The sequence below is a fragment of the Ambystoma mexicanum genome, chromosome 4p (genome assembly GCF_040938575.1).
Source record: "Ambystoma mexicanum isolate Mex_15411 chromosome 4p, UKY_AmexF1_1, whole genome shotgun sequence".
NCBI classification, from domain to species: domain Eukaryota; kingdom Metazoa; phylum Chordata; class Amphibia; order Caudata; family Ambystomatidae; genus Ambystoma; species Ambystoma mexicanum.
The window spans coordinates 908,171,875-908,193,027 of NC_090927.1; positions in this window are offsets into that span (position 1 = coordinate 908,171,875).

Sequence of the window (21,153 nt, forward strand, 5' to 3'; positions counted from 1 at the left end):
TCGAGCCCAAGTTTTGGGGCCTCCCACAAGGTCAGAGTGATACAGATGAAGGAAGTAGGGGGATGAAGCGCGGGTGGGGGGTATTAAACACAGTTAAGCTTACAAAGTTAAGGGCATTTGCCTTGTTACTGTTTGATCAACATGATAAAGGGAAGATGACGGAATACCATAGACCTGGTAGAGGGGTGTGTGGGGGGGGAGGCGGATTAAATAAAAGGGCCTATCGAGCCCAAGTTTTGGGGCCTCCCACAAGGTCAGAGTGATACAGATGAAGGAAGCAGGGGGATGAAGCGCGGGTGGGGGGTATTAAACACTGTTAAGCTTACAAAGTTAAGGGCATTTGCCTTGTTACTGTTTGATCAACATGATAAGGGGAAGATGACGGAATACCATAGACCTGGTAGAGGGGTGTGTGGGGGGGGAGGGATATGCCCAAGGAGAGTTATACCAGAGGCGGAGCGGGTTGGGAAAGGGTTAAGAGTGGTAACCGAGGCTGTAAAAGGCACACCACGGGGGAAGCTATAAAGTGTGGAGCCAGAAAGGATAGGACAGGGCCCACTAACATGGTGGTTTGGCCAGAATGCCTGTAGATGGGAGAACAGAAGGCCGTATACCTTTGAGGAGAGAGGGCGCGTAAGAGGAAAGGCAGAAAGGGGAGCAGGGAAAGGAGTCACAGAAAGGAAGGAACATCATAAGTAGAACGGAGGAGGTCAGAGGGGAAGGGAAAGGGACCCTCACACTGAGAGAGGGAAAGGGAGAATGCAGCAAAAACTCAAATTCATATCGGGGGAAAGGGCACACTGAGGGTCGACACAGAGAGAATACGAGAAAGGGAAGATGGCTAACCGAAAAGTAGCAACACTAAACATAAAGGAGCTAAATTCAATGCACAAAAGGTCACTCACATCAAACATGCTCAGCAAAGCCAATATAGAGGTGCTATTCCTACAAGAGACACTACATGCAAGGGCAGGAACGTCCCCTTAAGGGACCAACACTGGGGTCAGACCTTTTGGGCTTCACACAACAAGCAAAAAAGAGGGTGTAGGGATAGTCCTGTCAAAATCCATGCAACTGAGGGAGGTTCAAGTTAAGCAGGGCCTTGGGGGGAGGCTGGTGGCAGTCAAAGGTCGGAATGAGGGACGCCTAATCACCTTGGCATCCATATATGCACCAAACACACAACACCTACCACTGAAAAGTATATCTTATTGTTTGCACATACCTATGCTCATACTAAACTAGCCTACTTTGCCAATGTATCAGCCCTGCACTGGTTGCTTAGACCAGCCTAGGCCACTGCTTTATCCTATTCGTGCCAATGTTAGTCTAGCCTTACACACTAAATGTACTAGCCCGTTATTGTCTGTTTAGGCTGATCTAGTCCACCAATTTATCCCATCCATTCCAATGTTAGACTAGCCTATTTTTGCCATATGTTTTAGCAAATGCTGGACTAGCCCATTTTAAGATTGTTATTATTGTGATTTACCCTATCCAGGCCAATGTTGATTAGCCTATTTTGCCATAGGTTTTAGCAAATGCTGGACTAGTCTATTTTAGGATTGTTATTATTGTGATTTACCCCATCCAGGCCAATGTTAGACTAGCCTATTTTTGCATTAGGTATTAGCCACCCGCTGGCCCTTTAGGTTTGCCTATACCTCTAACTGTGCCTACTCAAGCGTACTCATGCAAATGCTGGACTAGCCTATTTTAGGATTGATATTACATCAGCTCCGCTTCGCCCTATGACTCCACTTGCCCTCCCTATCCCAGCATGCTGACCACAAGTTACAACTTTAGCGCCCTCGGCATCCTACTTATACTCAACATCCTAGTGTGCCTTGCTAGGCTCCCTCCCCCACACTTTCGAGTCCCTCTAAATTTGACCAACATGACGATAGACGATCTATCCATTATTAAACAACGCAGCACCCCTACTTCCAGCCAACTCCCAAGCCACCCGTGTAACACAAGTTCTAGGAATACTAGACTCCGATCTAGATAAACGAAACTTGTTGAACCCCTTGCTGTTACATCTCGCCGGGCGCACCATACCATAGGACGGGGTTGTTTACTGAAGGGCACGCACAAACTTGTTTCCCTTCCTTATGGTGTACAGCGTTTCATTCCTCCGTTCATTTCACGATGGAGATTGCGGCAGGGAGTTTAACAAACTACAATTCCCATGCCTCGCCACTGTACTATCATGTGCCCTGCTCCTCCAATCAGCGTGCTCTGACTTGTTACTTTCGTTTTGGTAAAAGCAGGGTTGTCACTCACTTCGCCGCTTCTGATTGAAGTTACAATCACCTTTGAAGTTACGTCTTCATCATCTCTGGATCCCTCGGTTTTTCTTGACTTTTAACTGATTTACGGATCGTCTTGTCTGCTGCTCTTATCTCCGCTGCCAAGTTGGTGTACCAAAACTTTGCTCTTGCCTTCACGGATTGCCTTGCTTCTCGTCTTGGTGCTTCTGCCGTCCGCCCGTTAACAGGACTTTTTGCCTGCCTTCATGGATTGATTTGCCCAACGTTTTGTCCCAGTTGCTGTCAGCCCGTAACACGAACATTGCCCGTGTTTTCCCGGATTGCTCTCTCCTCTACAAGGATTGCCCCGGATACTACTCAGCTGCTTTCAAGCATTCCATCTTCTTACAACAGCATTTTGTCTCTACACTGGACCCTGCCATCTAGCCCCAGACAGGACACACCTGACAGTCTCCTAAACGGTGAGTCCAGAGATTTATTAAATGCTGTGAGACACTTAAACTCGGCTAGTTAACTTTCATTTGGGAATTCCTATTTAAGTATTAACTTGATAGCTTGATTACCAGACTTTTGTGGGATTGGCCATCTGGGGACTCACTGTTATATTACTACCACCTCTGAACTACACTATATTGGGACATACTTTATCGATTTTCAGCAAGTGCACAAGTAGACGCTGCGCAGGCTGTGCACCAACCCGGACCTAGTGCGCCCCTCGTGCCGATCGGGTTAGAACCCTCACTAACTTTCCTGTTTATTATTTTATACAGTTGTTTGTTCACTTTTGGATTAATCCCAATACTACTAGTGGTAAGGAGTGTTTATTGTTTCATTCCAATCTATCTTAGGGTTCCCTGAACAGTCCTGATATTGATGTTTGTATTTTAGGTAGGAAGAATCTATGCCTCAGTAGCAAGATAGGAAATCAGGTATAACCCATAGCAGTTTGAGTATACTATCTGTATATCTGTCACATAAAACTCATCCCTTCTTCTTTATTTTACAGCTGGTATTTTGTGGCGGTGTGTTCTCCCCGCTCTTTTGAGCGATCAGGCTCTTTGTACTGTTTCACTCAGTAAAGGCTCATATCATTTTAAAGGTCTATACCCTCACAGAAAGGAGGCTCGGCTGGAGGCCCCAACTGAGCTCTTCAATCAAAACCCTGTGAATTCCAGACCCTGTCTCCTACCTACTCTCATCCTAGTTGGTGAGTAACAGTATCAGAAGCCTACAAAACATGGAAGGAGAGGATCCCTTGGCTGCCATGGTACGTCTGGTGGCAGAACTCCAGGCTGATATTTCAGTAGCCCATGATGCTCTGAATCACAGGATTGATAACTTACAGAGGTTTCCGCCTCCGCAGACACCTCAAACGCTTCTGCATCGGCTTCAGGGGTTTCTACTCCCTCAGCTTCGGGGTTTGCTGCGGCCCCAGTACTGATGGCTTCCCAATTCCCGTTAGCTCCTCCTGAGAGATTTCTTGGAGATGCAAAACATTACAGGACATTTATAAATCAGTGCAAGCTGCACTTTCGTTGTCATCCCACTACCTTCCCTAAATCAACAACTAAAGCCGCCTTTGTTCTTTCCAGTCTTGGTGGAACCGCGGCAGCCTGGGCAAATCTTCTACTCGAGTCAAACAGTTTTCTGCTATATGATTGCGATGCTCTTATCACAGCTATGCACAGGGTTTTTGACACCCGTTACAAATCCCAGGCCACGGACCTTGAATTCCTGAACTTACGCCAAGGGACATCCTCTCTGTTTACCTATCTTACTAGGTTAATCAACTGGCAGCCAAAACAAACTGGCCAGAAGAGAAGAAATCAGCAGTCTTTTACAAAGGGCTATCTGAGGAGTTAAAAGACGGACTGGCAACCGTGCCTATAGTTCCCACGGCTTTTGGCAAACCCCTGGATTTGGTTCTGCAGATCGATGCCAGAAGAGCCGAAAGAAAAGGAGAACGCAAACCAGCAGGCTTGGCCCCTCTGCTTCTGGATACAGTCGTTCCTTCCTTGTCCGCCCCCGAACCCATGCAAGTGGGGGCTATATGGGGTCCCCTTACTCCGGCTCAAAGGGAGCACCGCAGAGCCAACAATCTTTGAATGTACTGCGGTTCGGCGGAGCATCAACTTGAAGATTGTCCAAAGAAACCTGTCAGGAAGGCGGGAAACGCCGGAACCCGGCATTAGTCAGAGTTCCTATTTTGGGGATACATTCTTTGGACTCACACAGGGTCACCTCTACCCCTGTTAGCTTTCCTGTGGTCTTTACAGCGACTCCTGACATCTCTTTTTCTTCTTTAGCCATTATTGACTCTGGACCCACAGGGAACTACATGAACTATGAATATGCCATCTCTCACAATGTGCCTGTGGTCTCTAAGGCACGTCCAGAAGCCGTTCATGCAGTGGATGGTACCTCCTTGGTATCTGGGTTGGTTACCCAAAATACTTCTGTGGTTCGAATGCAAACCGAAGAAGGACATGCCGAGAATATAACATTCGACTTTATCAAGGCCCCCCAGTTCCGGGTCATCCTAGGGGTTTCTTGGCTTCAGCAGCACAACCCTGCCATTGACTGGGCTAAGGGTTGTTAAGTTTCCCTCTCCTGTCTGTAATGAACAATGCTTCCAGTGTACTAATGTGTCAGCCGATTCCACCTGCCAGCCCATTTGGGCCCGCTGCTTTAGAAGAGGATGATTTAGCAATTCATTCTGCTATGTCGTGTTCATCAAAAGAGAGATGCCATTTGACATCTTTGCCGGGTGTATGTAGGACCTTGTGGGAGTTTTCAAAGTTTTTTGTAAGATGTTCTATCCACTTGGCCTCGGGCACTCGATTGCACTGAAAACTATTGGGATTTTTCTCTAACTGGTTGATGATCGACCAGAAATTTCTGGCGTTGTTTTTACATATTGTGCTCAGCATAATTTCTCTATCTTTTTGAAGGCGCAGTATCCCTCTGCCCACCGACCATTGCTTGTACTTGTGAGATATTTTCTTGGACTCTTTTTTTGAGTGCTTCTGGACTAAGATGCAGTCTCATTAGCTTTCTCAGCTTCTGTCTTAATGACTTTTTGTGAAGACAGGTTTTGTCGAATATGTGGCAGTGAAAATGCCACCTCTCTGTATTGCCTAGACTTGGCGGACAGATAGACCAGATAAACTTTACAAATTTGCCCGGCTGGCAATTTTCCTGCTGGACGTTATCAGGGACTCTCCGGAAGTTGTTGTTGAGAACTCTGCCTTCCAATCTGTACTTGGAAAGCCGAGCTCTTCCCTTACTAGTTATTAGATCCTGAGATTGCTTATCTAACAGAGTAATAGAAATGTCTGAAAATGCCAGCTCTGACCGTGAATGATCACTCCCTCCTTCAGGTTTAATCTCCAGAGATAAACTTCGGGAGAATAGACCTGCCGACATGAAGATGTAATCTAACGTAGAGGAGGACTGTCCTCACGACCAGGTCGTAGCCGGGGGAGTATATCCCGGAATCGATTCATTTATCATTTTCAGACCCCATGCATCCATAAATTCCACCCAGTATTTTCCTTTGGTTGAGATTCTCGAATGATTCATTACTCCCTTTTCTTTTGAGACTTGGATGCGATGGGTGTTCAAATCCCCTGCTAGAATTATGTGAGCACCCCGTGGTTAAATTTAATCTTTTCAAACAGTGACGACAGAATACCTAAAGATGCCCGAAGGTCGATCCAGGCATGGTTCCAGTAGACCTTAATAACTACCACCTGGAACTCTGGCTTTTGAGTTCTTAACGTCAATTTGCAAGCTTGCATACCCGTAATGTTATTGAAAATGGGGATTATATCCCTGCTCGAAGAAATTCTTGAAGGCTATCAGAAGGCCCCCCCGATGGCCTTCCTTTGGCTTTTTGGTGAGCAGGTAATATATGTACTAAATAGTCTTCAATAGCTATTTCCTGGAGGATTATAATGTCAGCAACACCAAATAAGGGATCTTTCATTGTTTTTGATGTGAAAGTATTCCAGTTTATCAGGCAAAATTCATTCTCCCTAAAGAGACTGCAACCCGAAGCCCAGTTTCTGCAACACTTGAGTCCAGATTTCTGGAAGAAGAATAAGCACGTTATTTTGGAGATCTTGTCTAGGGTTCTTTTTTGCTCTGATGTAGTCTAGAGCCGTTGACTTTGCCTTAGGCCCTGACGATGTCTTGTTCATCAGGAACATATTACAAAACAGTAGAGACCATATGCAAATGTTTAGCAGTAGTTTATTGCCTTGAGGGCATATCAATGCTGCTATTCTAGGTGGAAATAAGCAGGAGCACTGCAGTACAGACACAGAAGCCTAGTGGAGGGAACACAACTAGCAGACCACTCTACTACCCCAGACTTGCCTTTTAACAGAGCACCGAATAGTGCCTGCCCGTCGGGCACCAGGAGCCGAGTCCATTGACTAGGTCTCGTGGAGCGGAAGGGGGGGAGTCTTAGCGTGTGTAGCATGACTGCACAGTTTCAGTTTGCGTGGGTTAGCTGCCTGCTGGAGCCCAGGGAAATTACTAAGCAATGGCGGAAGACATTAAAATTATCAACTGGAACGTCCGGGGCCTGAATAATTATGTTACAAGACAGAGAGTGATCACCTATTTAAGGAGAAACAAAGTGGGAATCGCGCTATCACAGGAGACACACCTGAACAAGCACAAACAAGAGAATCTGGCTTGAACATGAGGTGGGGTGACGGTGGGTTCCACATATTCGACATACGCTAGGGGGGTCTTTATCTGGGTAGCCCCATCTATTCCCCTCAAAGTCCTGAATACCAAGATTGATGACCAAGGGAGGATGGCTATATTACACTGTATGTTAGAGAACCAGAAGGTATTCATAGTGAATACCTACGCAGCCAATCATGATGCCACTGTCTTTTTTAAGTTACTATATGCTCGACCCGGAACCTACAGAAATGGAGTCCTGATATTGGGCGGAGACTTCAATTGCACCCTAAATCCCACATTAGTTCTATAAAGCTTACGCTGAGACGTTGGCACCATTCCTGGCCAAAGTATACAACAAGGCATACGAAGTAGGGATCCTTCCAAAGAGTATGAGAAAGTCCTTGATAATTCCACTCCTCAAACCAAACAAAATTGCAACAGACTGAGATTCTTATAGATCGCTGTCCTTGCTGAACCAGGACAGTAACATCCTTACAGCAATTTTAGCAGATAGACTAAAGAGAGTAATAACAAAGATTGCACACCAAGATCAGACTGGATATGTTCCGGGTAGGAACATCTCTGGGAATTTACGAAGGCTGCACCACGTCATACACAGGACTAAAGACAGGGCGGAACACTGCGCCGTGGCTTCGTTAGATGCGACCAAGGCGTTTCACTCTGTCTATTGGGACTGGTTATATGCCACTATGGTCAGGATGGGAATAGGGCTGCACTATATGAAGTGGGCAAAGCTAATATACACCCACCCTACAGCCAGGGTCAGGATGGGTTCCACTTTCTCGGATAGGTGGCAGCTACATAAGGGTACGAGACAGGGTTGCCCACTATCACCAATGCTATACATAATCGCAGTAGAGCCCATCGTGGCATTCCTACGTCAGGAATACAGTGATGCCGGAATAGAGATCAAGTGGGTCAAGCATATAGTATCTATGTATGCATATGACATGTTATTATACCCGAGCAACCCCATAGAGAACCTGCCATACTTGTTAGAGGTGCTCGATAATTTTGGTATTCCGACCGGGATTGGAATAAACAAGAGCAAATCCTGCCTTTTCCCGACTAGCAGAATTGGCAGCGTATGGGGACGTAGAGCTACCATCACTCACCCTGCCGTGGAGTAGGAACTCCTTCAGATACCTAGGGCTGAACATATATCACAACCCCAAGCTAGAACACGAACACAATACAATACAGACTAAAAAGGGCTTGATTAAATCGATGCAATTTTGTAGCAAGTTACCATTGTAGATCGCAGGAAGAGCGGCCCTTCTAAAAATGGTAGCACTGCCGAGGGTTATGCACTGCTTTGGGAATATCCCATACAATATTGCCAGGAAATTCTTCAAAGTCTTGGACAGAGAATGCAGAGGGGCACCGGGTAACACTCAACTTATTGCAGAGGCTCTATGCGCAAGGAGGGATGAAGATCCCCAATTCTGAGCTGTACTTCCTGGCATGCCAGTTGCAGTACGTGGTACAATGGATGGCTGATGACCCTACAGCGGAGACGACCCTCCTGCAGCCAGCAATAAAAAGATATCCGAGAGGCTTGATATGGGAGTTGCACGTTCCTCCTCATTTAGTGAAGCTGGGCATACAGATATGGCAGAGGAACTGTAGAATCATGGGAATCAGAGACCCAGTATCACCACAGACTCACCTGGCCGCGGTAATGTCAGAAAAACATGGTTTTCGGGCAAGGGTACAAGCACACTGGGAGTTCTGCGGCATTGCCACAATTGGAGATTTGAGGAACGAGAATAGGTTGCTGGAATTTAAGGAACTGCAGGATTCCACAGGTATACACGAGGATCAGTTCCTACTACACAGGGCAGTGATAAGTACGATAAAAGGCAGGTGGTCAAACGTCACTGGGGATACAATAAAGTGTGAAGACATTCAAACTATCATAAATATCTATGAGGGGGGCACACTATACCCAGAATGAGGTACTAATAGAGAGTAACTCAAGTGTTGAATTGAAGTGCAGAGGTGGATGGGAAAAATAAGTGGGGAGATCATTTCAGGACAAAGAATGGCAACATATAGTCCTATACCACAACAAAGTCTCTAGAAAGGCTAAGCTACAGCTGCTCCAACTTTACGTAACACAGAGGGCATACCTGACGCCAGCGGCGATAGCCAAGTTTAAAGGAGCGAGTTATCAAACATGTCCTAAATGCAAGGAAGTGAACATAGATATGATACACATGTTTTGGAGATGTCATTGTATACAGGAATTTGTAGGCAAGTGGCAAACAAAGTAGCCCCTAGTGGCATACACCTGGACATCAAGTCCCCAGAGGCATGCATACTGGGGCTCTACAAGAGAGGCACTAAGCAAAAAGCCATGGGGAAGATTAAAGACCTAATATATGTGCTGGCCAAACGCAGCATAGCTATGCAGTGATAGCCCTAGCATCAACAGATGGTGGGAAGATCTGAGGAAATGGGCTACAGCAGAAACTGGGCTGTGGGAGAAAGCACTAGGGGAGCAAAAACAAGTACTGGGAACAGACATACTGCAGTGGTTTGCCTTAACTGTAACATTGTTCAATCAAAACAATGGCACAAACGCTGCCCAATCTATACACAACGGAGGCGAGTGGGTCGCAAAGGAATATCTGAATGTTGCATGATTATATGTAGACAGTTGAGGGTGGGAGGAGGGAAGTTAAAGGGGGAACAGTTTCATTTTAAGACAGGAAGAATGTGATTACTTATGCTACGGTATTGTAACTATTATTTGTTCAAAAACGTAAAAGATATTTAAAAAAATAAAAAATAAACACAGGAGGAAGAGCTCCCCAAGGACCTTGAGAAAGCCAGCAGTGATCCGCTGTTGGGCCCACCCAGGAAGGGCCAGGGCACAGTATGGTGGAAGAAGGCAGGGGGGAGAGGGACAGCCCCTAGCCCCGAAAGTCCAGCAGAGGGCATGAGCCAAGAAGGGGCATAATAAGGAGGACTGATCAGAGTCACATAGAGGCATAAGGGCAGATAGGACACGGACAACCAAGGCAGTGCATTGGTCCCCAGAAGCAGACGTGGGATACAGGAGACAGCACCCCCACCCCCACGGGTCATAACGGCTTTGCTGTAGAGCTGGGTGCACCAGGGGAAAACCAGAAAAGGTGCAAGATGGAAAGGGAGCGAACGGAGGAGGAGGGCACAGACATCCTGGGGTCACAGAGCCCGCCCAGGAACAGTTGATGCCGAGGAGAAGGAAGAAGAAATACACAGAAGGCGCCACAGACTGACTAAAAACAGCACACGACGGAGGGATAAAATGACTCCGCCCCAGCTCTTGATAGGACGGTGGGGACGCGAGGGAACCTGTGTCCATAAAAGCTGCCAGTTGGGAGACCCAAGAAGGCGCTGGGGCCCCTAAAAACAACACTAGTAAGCGGCAAGTGGGTGCCAGGAGGGCAGAGGAAGAAGGGACCGACCCGCCCGAGACTCACCACACCCCGGCTTTGAGAGGATTGAACAAAGGAAGGCGAAGCAAAAGGAGAACAACGGGAGAGTGCGTGAGTTGGAAGGTGGCTCTCTCAAAGTTTCAAAAGGGAGCAATGGAGACAGCAAAAACGGATGGGGGAAATCGCACCATGTGCCACGGAAATAGGCACCATAAAGAGAGACATACAAATAATATTAGAGGAAATACGCAGAATGTGCACAGACATTGGGGCCAAGTGGTGGACCTATCTGCAAAGGTGATCACCTTGGAAGAAAGACTGGAGGGTGTGGAAGCTAACCAAACATCAGCAGGTGTATTGGAGTCCCAATTAGAGGTTTGCCTCTGCAACATCGAAAGGAAAGAGTACGATTTAGGGCTTAAAGTGGACGATATTGATTGGGAGAGGCGCAATAACCTCTGCTTCTTTGGACTAGAAGAAAAAGAGGGGGGAATCCCTGGCCAGACTCGAAAGAAAAATACAAGAAATCATAGGACTGGTCTGAGGGGCCAAAGAGGGCGAACAAGTGGCCATAGACCGGGTCCAAAGGGCTAGGAGGGGGTGCAAGGGAACCCCGATCGGTGCTCGCGAAGATGCACTACTATCGAGACATGGTCAAAATGCTGGAGAAACCAAGAAGAATGGGAGCGATCGAATACGAAAACTCCAAGGTGACCATCTTTCGGGACCTGTCAGCGCAAACCCTCCTGAGACACCAAAAATGGGGGCCTCCAAGTGGCTCCAGGATAAAGGGATACGATATAGATGGGGATTCCTGTTTGCGCTCATATTTCGAAATAGGAGAGAGACACCACCTGATACACGAAGAAGATATCATGAAGGCCATTGAGGACTTAACAGGACAGTCCAGAGACCAGCCGATGGAAGGGGGAGGGATAGAGCTACCCAAAAGACGTGAACCTAGAGGCCAAAGGGCGGCCCCTGGTAGACTCAAAACACAAGGGGCCAGGAAATACCAAAAGCTCAACCTCCCCCACCCCCAGGCAAGGGGCGACTTGAAGGGAAAGGTTGCTCCCGGTTGACAACGGATTAAATAAAAGGGCCTATCGAGCCCAAGTTTTGGGGCCTCCCACAAGGTCAGAGTGATACAGATGAAGGAAGTAGGGGGATGAAGCGCGGGTGGGGGGTATTAAACACAGTTAAGCTTACAAAGTTAAGGGCATTTGCCTTGTTACTGTTTGATCAACATGATAAAGGGAAGATGACGGAATACCATAGACCTGGTAGAGGGGTGTGTGGGGGGGGAGGCGGATTAAATAAAAGGGCCTATCGAGCCCAAGTTTTGGGGCCTCCCACAAGGTCAGAGTGATACAGATGAAGGAAGCAGGGGGATGAAGCGCGGGTGGGGGGTATTAAACACTGTTAAGCTTACAAAGTTAAGGGCATTTGCCTTGTTACTGTTTGATCAACATGATAAGGGGAAGATGACGGAATACCATAGACCTGGTAGAGGGGTGTGTGGGGGGGGAGGGATATGCCCAAGGAGAGTTATACCAGAGGCGGAGCGGGTTGGGAAAGGGTTAAGAGTGGTAACCGAGGCTGTAAAAGGCACACCACGGGGGAAGCTATAAAGTGTGGAGCCAGAAAGGATAGGACAGGGCCCACTAACATGGTGGTTTGGCCAGAATGCCTGTAGATGGGAGAACAGAAGGCCGTATACCTTTGAGGAGAGAGGGCGCGTAAGAGGAAAGGCAGAAAGGGGAGCAGGGAAAGGAGTCACAGAAAGGAAGGAACATCATAAGTAGAACGGAGGAGGTCAGAGGGGAAGGGAAAGGGACCCTCACACTGAGAGAGGGAAAGGGAGAATGCAGCAAAAACTCAAATTCATATCGGGGGAAAGGGCACACTGAGGGTCGACACACAGAGAATACGAGAAAGGGAAGATGGCTAACCGAAAAGTAGCAACACTAAACATAAAGGAGCTAAATTCAATGCACAAAAGGTCACTCACATCAAACATGCTCAGCAAAGCCAATATAGAGGTGCTATTCCTACAAGAGACACTACATGCAAGGGCAGGAACGTCCCCTTAAGGGACCAACACTGGGGTCAGACCTTTTGGGCTTCACACAACAAGCAAAAAAGAGGGTGTAGGGATAGTCCTGTCAAAATCCATGCAACTGAGGGAGGTTCAAGTTAAGCAGGGCCTTGGGGGGAGGCTGGTGGCAGTCAAAGGTCGGAATGAGGGACGCCTAATCACCTTGGCATCCATATATGCACCAAACACACAACACCTACCACTGAAAAGTATATCTTATTGTTTGCACATACCTATGCTCATACTAAACTAGCCTACTTTGCCAATGTATCAGCCCTGCACTGGTTGCTTAGACCAGCCTAGGCCACTGTTTTATCCTATTCGTGCCAATGTTAGTCTAGCCTTACACACTAAATGTACTAGCCCGTTATTGTCTGTTTAGGCTGATCTAGTCCACCAATTTATCCCATCCATTCCAATGTTAGACTAGCCTATTTTTGCCATATGTTTTAGCAAATGCTGGACTAGCCCATTTTAAGATTGTTATTATTGTGATTTACCCTATCCAGGCCAATGTTCATTAGCCTATTTTGCCATAGGTTTTAGCAAATGCTGGACTAGTCTATTTTAGGATTGTTATTATTGTGATTTACCCCATCCAGGCCAATGTTAGACTAGCCTATTTTTGCATTAGGTATTAGCCACCCGCTGGCCCTTTAGGTTTGCCTATACCTCTAACTGTGCCTACTCAAGCGTACTCATGCAAATGCTGGACTAGCCTATTTTAGGATTGATATTACATCAGCTCCGCTTCGCCCTATGACTCCACTTGCCCTCCCTATCCCAGCATGCTGACCACAAGTTACAACTTTAGCGCCCTCGGCATCCTACTTATACTCAACATCCTAGTGTGCCTTGCTAGGCTCCCTCCCCCACACTTTCGAGTCCCTCTAAATTTGACCAACATGACGATAGACGATCTATCCATTATTAAACAACGCAGCACCCCTACTTCCAGCCAACTCCCAAGCCACCCGTGTAACACAAGTTCTAGGAATACTAGACTCCGATCTAGATAAACGAAACTTGTTGAACCCCTTGCTGTTACATCTCGCCGGGCGCACCATACCATAGGACGGGGTTGTTTACTGAAGGGCACGCACAAACTTGTTTCCCTTCCTTATGGTGTACAGCGTTTCATTCCTCCGTTCATTTCACGATGGAGATTGCGGCAGGGAGTTTAACAAACTACAATTCCCATGCCTCGCCACTGTACTATCATGTGCCCTGCTCCTCCAATCAGCGTGCTCTGACTTGTTACTTTCGTTTTGGTAAAAGCAGGGTTGTCACTCACTTCGCCGCTTCTGATTGAAGTTACAATCACCTTTGAAGTTACGTCTTCATCATCTCTGGATCCCTCGGTTTTTCTTGACTTTTAACTGATTTACGGATCGTCTTGTCTGCTGCTCTTATCTCCGCTGCCAAGTTGGTGTACCAAAACTTTGCTCTTGCCTTCACGGATTGCCTTGCTTCTCGTCTTGGTGCTTCTGCCGTCCGCCCGTTAACAGGACTTTTTGCCTGCCTTCATGGATTGATTTGCCCAACGTTTTGTCCCAGTTGCTGTCAGCCCGTAACACGAACATTGCCCGTGTTTTCCCGGATTGCTCTCTCCTCTACAAGGATTGCCCCGGATACTACTCAGCTGCTTTCAAGCATTCCATCTTCTTACAACAGCATTTTGTCTCTACACTGGACCCTGCCATCTAGCCCCAGACAGGACACACCTGACAGTCTCCTAAACGGTGAGTCCAGAGATTTATTAAATGCTGTGAGACACTTAAACTCGGCTAGTTAACTTTCATTTGGGAATTCCTATTTAAGTATTAACTTGATAGCTTGATTACCAGACTTTTGTGGGATTGGCCATCTGGGGACTCACTGTTATATTACTACCACCTCTGAACTACACTATATTGGGACATACTTTATCGATTTTCAGCAAGTGCACAAGTAGACGCTGCGCAGGCTGTGCACCAACCCGGACCTAGTGCGCCCCTCGTGCCGATCGGGTTAGAACCCTCACTAACTTTCCTGTTTATTATTTTATACAGTTGTTTGTTCACTTTTGGATTAATCCCAATACTACTAGTGGTAAGGAGTGTTTATTGTTTCATTCCAATCTATCTTAGGGTTCCCTGAACAGTCCTGATATTGATGTTTGTATTTTAGGTAGGAAGAATCTATGCCTCAGTAGCAAGATAGGAAATCAGGTATAACCCATAGCAGTTTGAGTATACTATCTGTATATCTGTCACATAAAACTCATCCCTTCTTCTTTATTTTACAGCTGGTATTTTGTGGCGGTGTGTTCTCCCCGCTCTTTTGAGCGATCAGGCTCTTTGTACTGTTTCACTCAGTAAAGGCTCATATCATTTTAAAGGTCTATACCCTCACAGAAAGGAGGCTCGGCTGGAGGCCCCAACTGAGCTCTTCAATCAAAACCCTGTGAATTCCAGACCCTGTCTCCTACCTACTCTCATCCTAGTTGGTGAGTAACAGTATCAGAAGCCTACAAAACATGGAAGGAGAGGATCCCTTGGCTGCCATGGTACGTCTGGTGGCAGAACTCCAGGCTGATATTTCAGTAGCCCATGATGCTCTGAATCACAGGATTGATAACTTACAGAGGTTTCCGCCTCCGCAGACACCTCAAACGCTTCTGCATCGGCTTCAGGGGTTTCTACTCCCTCAGCTTCGGGGTTTGCTGCGGCCCCAGTACTGATGGCTTCCCAATTCCCGTTAGCTCCTCCTGAGAGATTTCTTGGAGATGCAAAACATTACAGGACATTTATAAATCAGTGCAAGCTGCACTTTCGTTGTCATCCCACTACCTTCCCTAAATCAACAACTAAAGCCGCCTTTGTTCTTTCCAGTCTTGGTGGAACCGCGGCAGCCTGGGCAAATCTTCTACTCGAGTCAAACAGTTTTCTGCTATATGATTGCGATGCTCTTATCACAGCTATGCACAGGGTTTTTGACACCCGTTACAAATCCCAGGCCACGGACCTTGAATTCCTGAACTTACGCCAAGGGACATCCTCTCTGTTTACCTATCTTACTAGGTTAATCAACTGGCAGCCAAAACAAACTGGCCAGAAGAGAAGAAATCAGCAGTCTTTTACAAAGGGCTATCTGAGGAGTTAAAAGACGGACTGGCAACCGTGCCTATAGTTCCCACGGCTTTTGGCAAACCCCTGGATTTGGTTCTGCAGATCGATGCCAGAAGAGCCGAAAGAAAAGGAGAACGCAAACCAGCAGGCTTGGCCCCTCTGCTTCTGGATACAGTCGTTCCTTCCTTGTCCGCCCCCGAACCCATGCAAGTGGGGGCTATATGGGGTCCCCTTACTCCGGCTCAAAGGGAGCACCGCAGAGCCAACAATCTTTGAATGTACTGCGGTTCGGCGGAGCATCAACTTGAAGATTGTCCAAAGAAACCTGTCAGGAAGGCGGGAAACGCCGGAACCCGGCATTAGTCAGAGTTCCTATTTTGGGGATACATTCTTTGGACTCACACAGGGTCACCTCTACCCCTGTTAGCTTTCCTGTGGTCTTTACAGCGACTCCTGACATCTCTTTTTCTTCTTTAGCCATTATTGACTCTGGACCCACAGGGAACTACATGAACTATGAATATGCCATCTCTCACAATGTGCCTGTGGTCTCTAAGGCACGTCCAGAAGCCGTTCATGCAGTGGATGGTACCTCCTTGGTATCTGGGTTGGTTACCCAAAATACTTCTGTGGTTCGAATGCAAACCGAAGAAGGACATGCCGAGAATATAACATTCGACTTTATCAAGGCCCCCCAGTTCCGGGTCATCCTAGGGGTTTCTTGGCTTCAGCAGCACAACCCTGCCATTGACTGGGCTAAGGGTTGTTAAGTTTCCCTCTCCTGTCTGTAATGAACAATGCTTCCAGTGTACTAATGTGTCAGCCGATTCCACCTGCCAGCCCATTTGGGCCCGCTGCTTTAGAAGAGGATGATTTAGCAATTCATTCTGCTATGTCGTGTTCATCAAAAGAGAGATGCCATTTGACATCTTTGCCGGGTGTATGTAGGACCTTGTGGGAGTTTTCAAAGTTTTTTGTAAGATGTTCTATCCACTTGGCCTCGGGCACTCGATTGCACTGAAAACTATTGGGATTTTTCTCTAACTGGTTGATGATCGACCAGAAATTTCTGGCGTTGTTTTTACATATTGTGCTCAGCATAATTTCTCTATCTTTTTGAAGGCGCAGTATCCCTCTGCCCACCGACCATTGCTTGTACTTGTGAGATATTTTCTTGGACTCTTTTTTTGAGTGCTTCTGGACTAAGATGCAGTCTCATTAGCTTTCTCAGCTTCTGTCTTAATGACTTTTTGTGAAGACAGGTTTTGTCGAATATGTGGCAGTGAAAATGCCACCTCTCTGTATTGCCTAGACTTGGCGGACAGATAGACCAGATAAACTTTACAAATTTGCCCGGCTGGCAATTTTCCTGCTGGACGTTATCAGGGACTCTCCGGAAGTTGTTGTTGAGAACTCTGCCTTCCAATCTGTACTTGGAAAGCCGAGCTCTTCCCTTACTAGTTATTAGATCCTGAGATTGCTTATCTAACAGAGTAATAGAAATGTCTGAAAATGCCAGCTCTGACCGTGAATGATCACTCCCTCCTTCAGGTTTAATCTCCAGAGATAAACTTCGGGAGAATAGACCTGCCGACATGAAGATGTAATCTAACGTAGAGGAGGACTGTCCTCACGACCAGGTCGTAGCCGGGGGAGTATATCCCGGAATCGATTCATTTATCATTTTCAGACCCCATGCATCCATAAATTCCACCCAGTATTTTCCTTTGGTTGAGATTCTCGAATGATTCATTACTCCCTTTTCTTTTGAGACTTGGATGCGATGGGTGTTCAAATCCCCTGCTAGAATTATGTGAGCACCCCGTGGTTAAATTTAATCTTTTCAAACAGTGACGACAGAATACCTAAAGATGCCCGAAGGTCGATCCAGGCATGGTTCCAGTAGACCTTAATAACTACCACCTGGAACTCTGGCTTTTGAGTTCTTAACGTCAATTTACAAGCTTGCATACCCGTAATGTTATTGAAAATGGGGATTATATCCCTGCTCGAAGAAATTCTTGAAGGCTATCAGAAGGCCCCCCCGATGGCCTTCCTTTGGCTTTTTGGTGAGCAGGTAATATATGTACTAAATAGTCTTCAATAGCTATTTCCTGGAGGATTATAATGTCAGCAACACCAAATAAGGGATCTTTCATTGTTTTTGATGTGAAAGTATTCCAGTTTATCAGGCAAAATTCATTCTCCCTAAAGAGACTGCAACCCGAAGCCCAGTTTCTGCAACACTTGAGTCCAGATTTCTGGAAGAAGAATAAGCACGTTATTTTGGAGATCTTGTCTAGGGTTCTTTTTTGCTCTGATGTAGTCTAGAGCCGTTGACTTTGCCTTAGGCCCTGACGATGTCTTGTTCATCAGGAACATATTACAAAACAGTAGAGACCATATGCAAATGTTTAGCAGTAGTTTATTGCCTTGAGGGCATATCAATGCTGCTATTCTAGGTGGAAATAAGCAGGAGCACTGCAGTACCGACACAGAAGCCTAGTGGAGGGAACACAACTAGCAGACCACTCTACTACCCCAGACTTGCCTTTTAACAGAGCACCGAATAGTGCCTGCCCGTCGGGCACCAGGAGCCGAGTCCATTGACTAGGTCTCGTGGAGCGGAAGGGGGGGAGTCTTAGCGTGTGTAGCATGACTGCACAGTTTCAGTTTGCGTGGGTTAGCTGCCTGCTGGAGCCCAGGGAAATTACTAAGCAATGGCGGAAGACATTAAAATTATCAACTGGAACGTCCGGGGCCTGAATAATTATGTTACAAGACAGAGAGTGATCACCTATTTAAGGAGAAACAAAGTGGGAATCGCGCTATCACAGGAGACACACCTGAACAAGCACAAACAAGAGAATCTGGCTTGAACATGAGGTGGGGTGACGGTGGGTTCCACATATTCGACATACGCTAGGGGGGTCTTTATCTGGGTAGCCCCATCTATTCCCCTCAAAGTCCTGAATACCAAGATTGATGACCAAGGGAGGATGGCTATATTACACTGTATGTTAGAGAACCAGAAGGTATTCATAGTGAATACCTACGCAGCCAATCATGATGCCACTGTCTTTTTTAAGTTACTATATGCTCGACCCGGAACCTACAGAAATGGAGTCCTGATATTGGGCGGAGACTTCAATTGCACCCTAAATCCCACATTAGTTCTATAAAGCTTACGCTGAGACGTTGGCACCATTCCTGGCCAAAGTATACAACAAGGCATACGAAGTAGGGATCCTTCCAAAGAGTATGAGAAAGTCCTTGATAATTCCACTCCTCAAACCAAACAAAATTGCAACAGACTGAGATTCTTATAGATCGCTGTCCTTGCTGAACCAGGACAGTAACATCCTTACAGCAATTTTAGCAGATAGACTAAAGAGAGTAATAACAAAGATTGCACACCAAGATCAGACTGGATATGTTCCGGGTAGGAACATCTCTGGGAATTTACGAAGGCTGCACCACGTCATACACAGGACTAAAGACAGGGCGGAACACTGCGCCGTGGCTTCGTTAGATGCGACCAAGGCGTTTCACTCTGTCTATTGGGACTGGTTATATGCCACTATGGTCAGGATGGGAATAGGGCTGCACTATATGAAGTGGGCAAAGCTAATATACACCCACCCTACAGCCAGGGTCAGGATGGGTTCCACTTTCTCGGATAGGTGGCAGCTACATAAGGGTACGAGACAGGGTTGCCCACTATCACCAATGCTATACATAATCGCAGTAGAGCCCATCGTGGCATTCCTACGTCAGGAATACAGTGATGCCGGAATAGAGATCAAGTGGGTCAAGCATATAGTATCTATGTATGCATATGACATGTTATTATACCCGAGCAACCCCATAGAGAACCTGCCATACTTGTTAGAGGTGCTCGATAATTTTGGTATTCCGACCGGGATTGGAATAAACAAGAGCAAATCCTGCCTTTTCCCGACTAGCAGAATTAGCAGCGTATGGGGACGTAGAGCTACCATCACTCACCCTGCCGTGGAGTAGGAACTCCTTCAGATACCTAGGGCTGAACATATATCACAACCCCAAGCTAGAACACGAACACAATACAATACAGACTAAAAAGGGCTTGATTAAATCGATGCAATTTTGTAGCAAGTTACCATTGTAGATCGCAGGAAGAGCGGCCCTTCTAAAAATGGTAGCACTGCCGAGGGTTATGCACTGCTTTGGGAATATCCCATACAATATTGCCAGGAAATTCTTCAAAGTCTTGGACAGAGAATGCAGAGGGGCACCGGGTAACACTCAACTTATTGCAGAGGCTCTATGCGCAAGGAGGGATGAAGATCCCCAATTCTGAGCTGTACTTCCTGGCATGCCAGTTGCAGTACGTGGTACAATGGATGGCTGATGACCCTACAGCGGAGACGACCCTCCTGCAGCCAGCAATAAAAAGATATCCGAGAGGCTTGATATGGGAGTTGCACGTTCCTCCTCATTTAGTGAAGCTGGGCATACAGATATGGCAGAGGAACTGTAGAATCATGGGAATCAGAGACCCAGTATCACCACAGACTCACCTGGCCGCGGTAATGTCAGAAAAACATGGTTTTCGGGCAAGGGTACAAGCACACTGGGAGTTCTGCGGCATTGCCACAATTGGAGATTTGAGGAACGAGAATAGGTTGCTGGAATTTAAGGAACTGCAGGATTCCACAGGTATACACGAGGATCAGTTCCTACTACACAGGGCAGTGATAAGTACGATAAAAGGCAGGTGGTCAAACGTCACTGGGGATACAATAAAGTGTGAAGACATTCAAACTATCATAAATATCTATGAGGGGGGCACACTATACCCAGAATGAGGTACTAATAGAGAGTAACTCAAGTGTTGAATTGAAGTGCAGAGGTGGATGGGAAAAATAAGTGGGGAGATCATTTCAGGACAAAGAATGGCAACATATAGTCCTATACCACAACAAAGTCTCTAGAAAGGCTAAGCTACAGCTGCTCCAACTTTACGTAACACAGAGGGCATACCTGACGCCAGCGGCGATAGCCAAGTTTAAAGGAGCGAGTTATCAAACATGTCCTAAATGCAAGGAAGTGAACATAGATATGATACACATGTTTTGGAGATGTCATTGTATACAGGAATTTGTAGGCAAGTGGCAAACAAAGTAGCCCCTAGTGGCATACACCTGGACATCAAGTCCCCAGAGGCATGCATACTGGGGCTCTACAAGAGAGGCACTAAGCAAAAAGCCATGGGGAAGATTAAAGACCTAATATATGTGCTGGCCAAACGCAGCATAGCTATGCAGTGATAGCCCTAGCATCAACAGATGGTGGGAAGATCTGAGGAAATGGGCTACAGCAGAAACTGGGCTGTGGGAGAAAGCACTAGGGGAGCAAAAACAAGTACTGGGAACAGACATACTGCAGTGGTTTGCCTTAACTGTAACATTGTTCAATCAAAACAATGGCACAAACGCTGCCCAATCTATACACAACGGAGGCGAGTGGGTCGCAAAGGAATA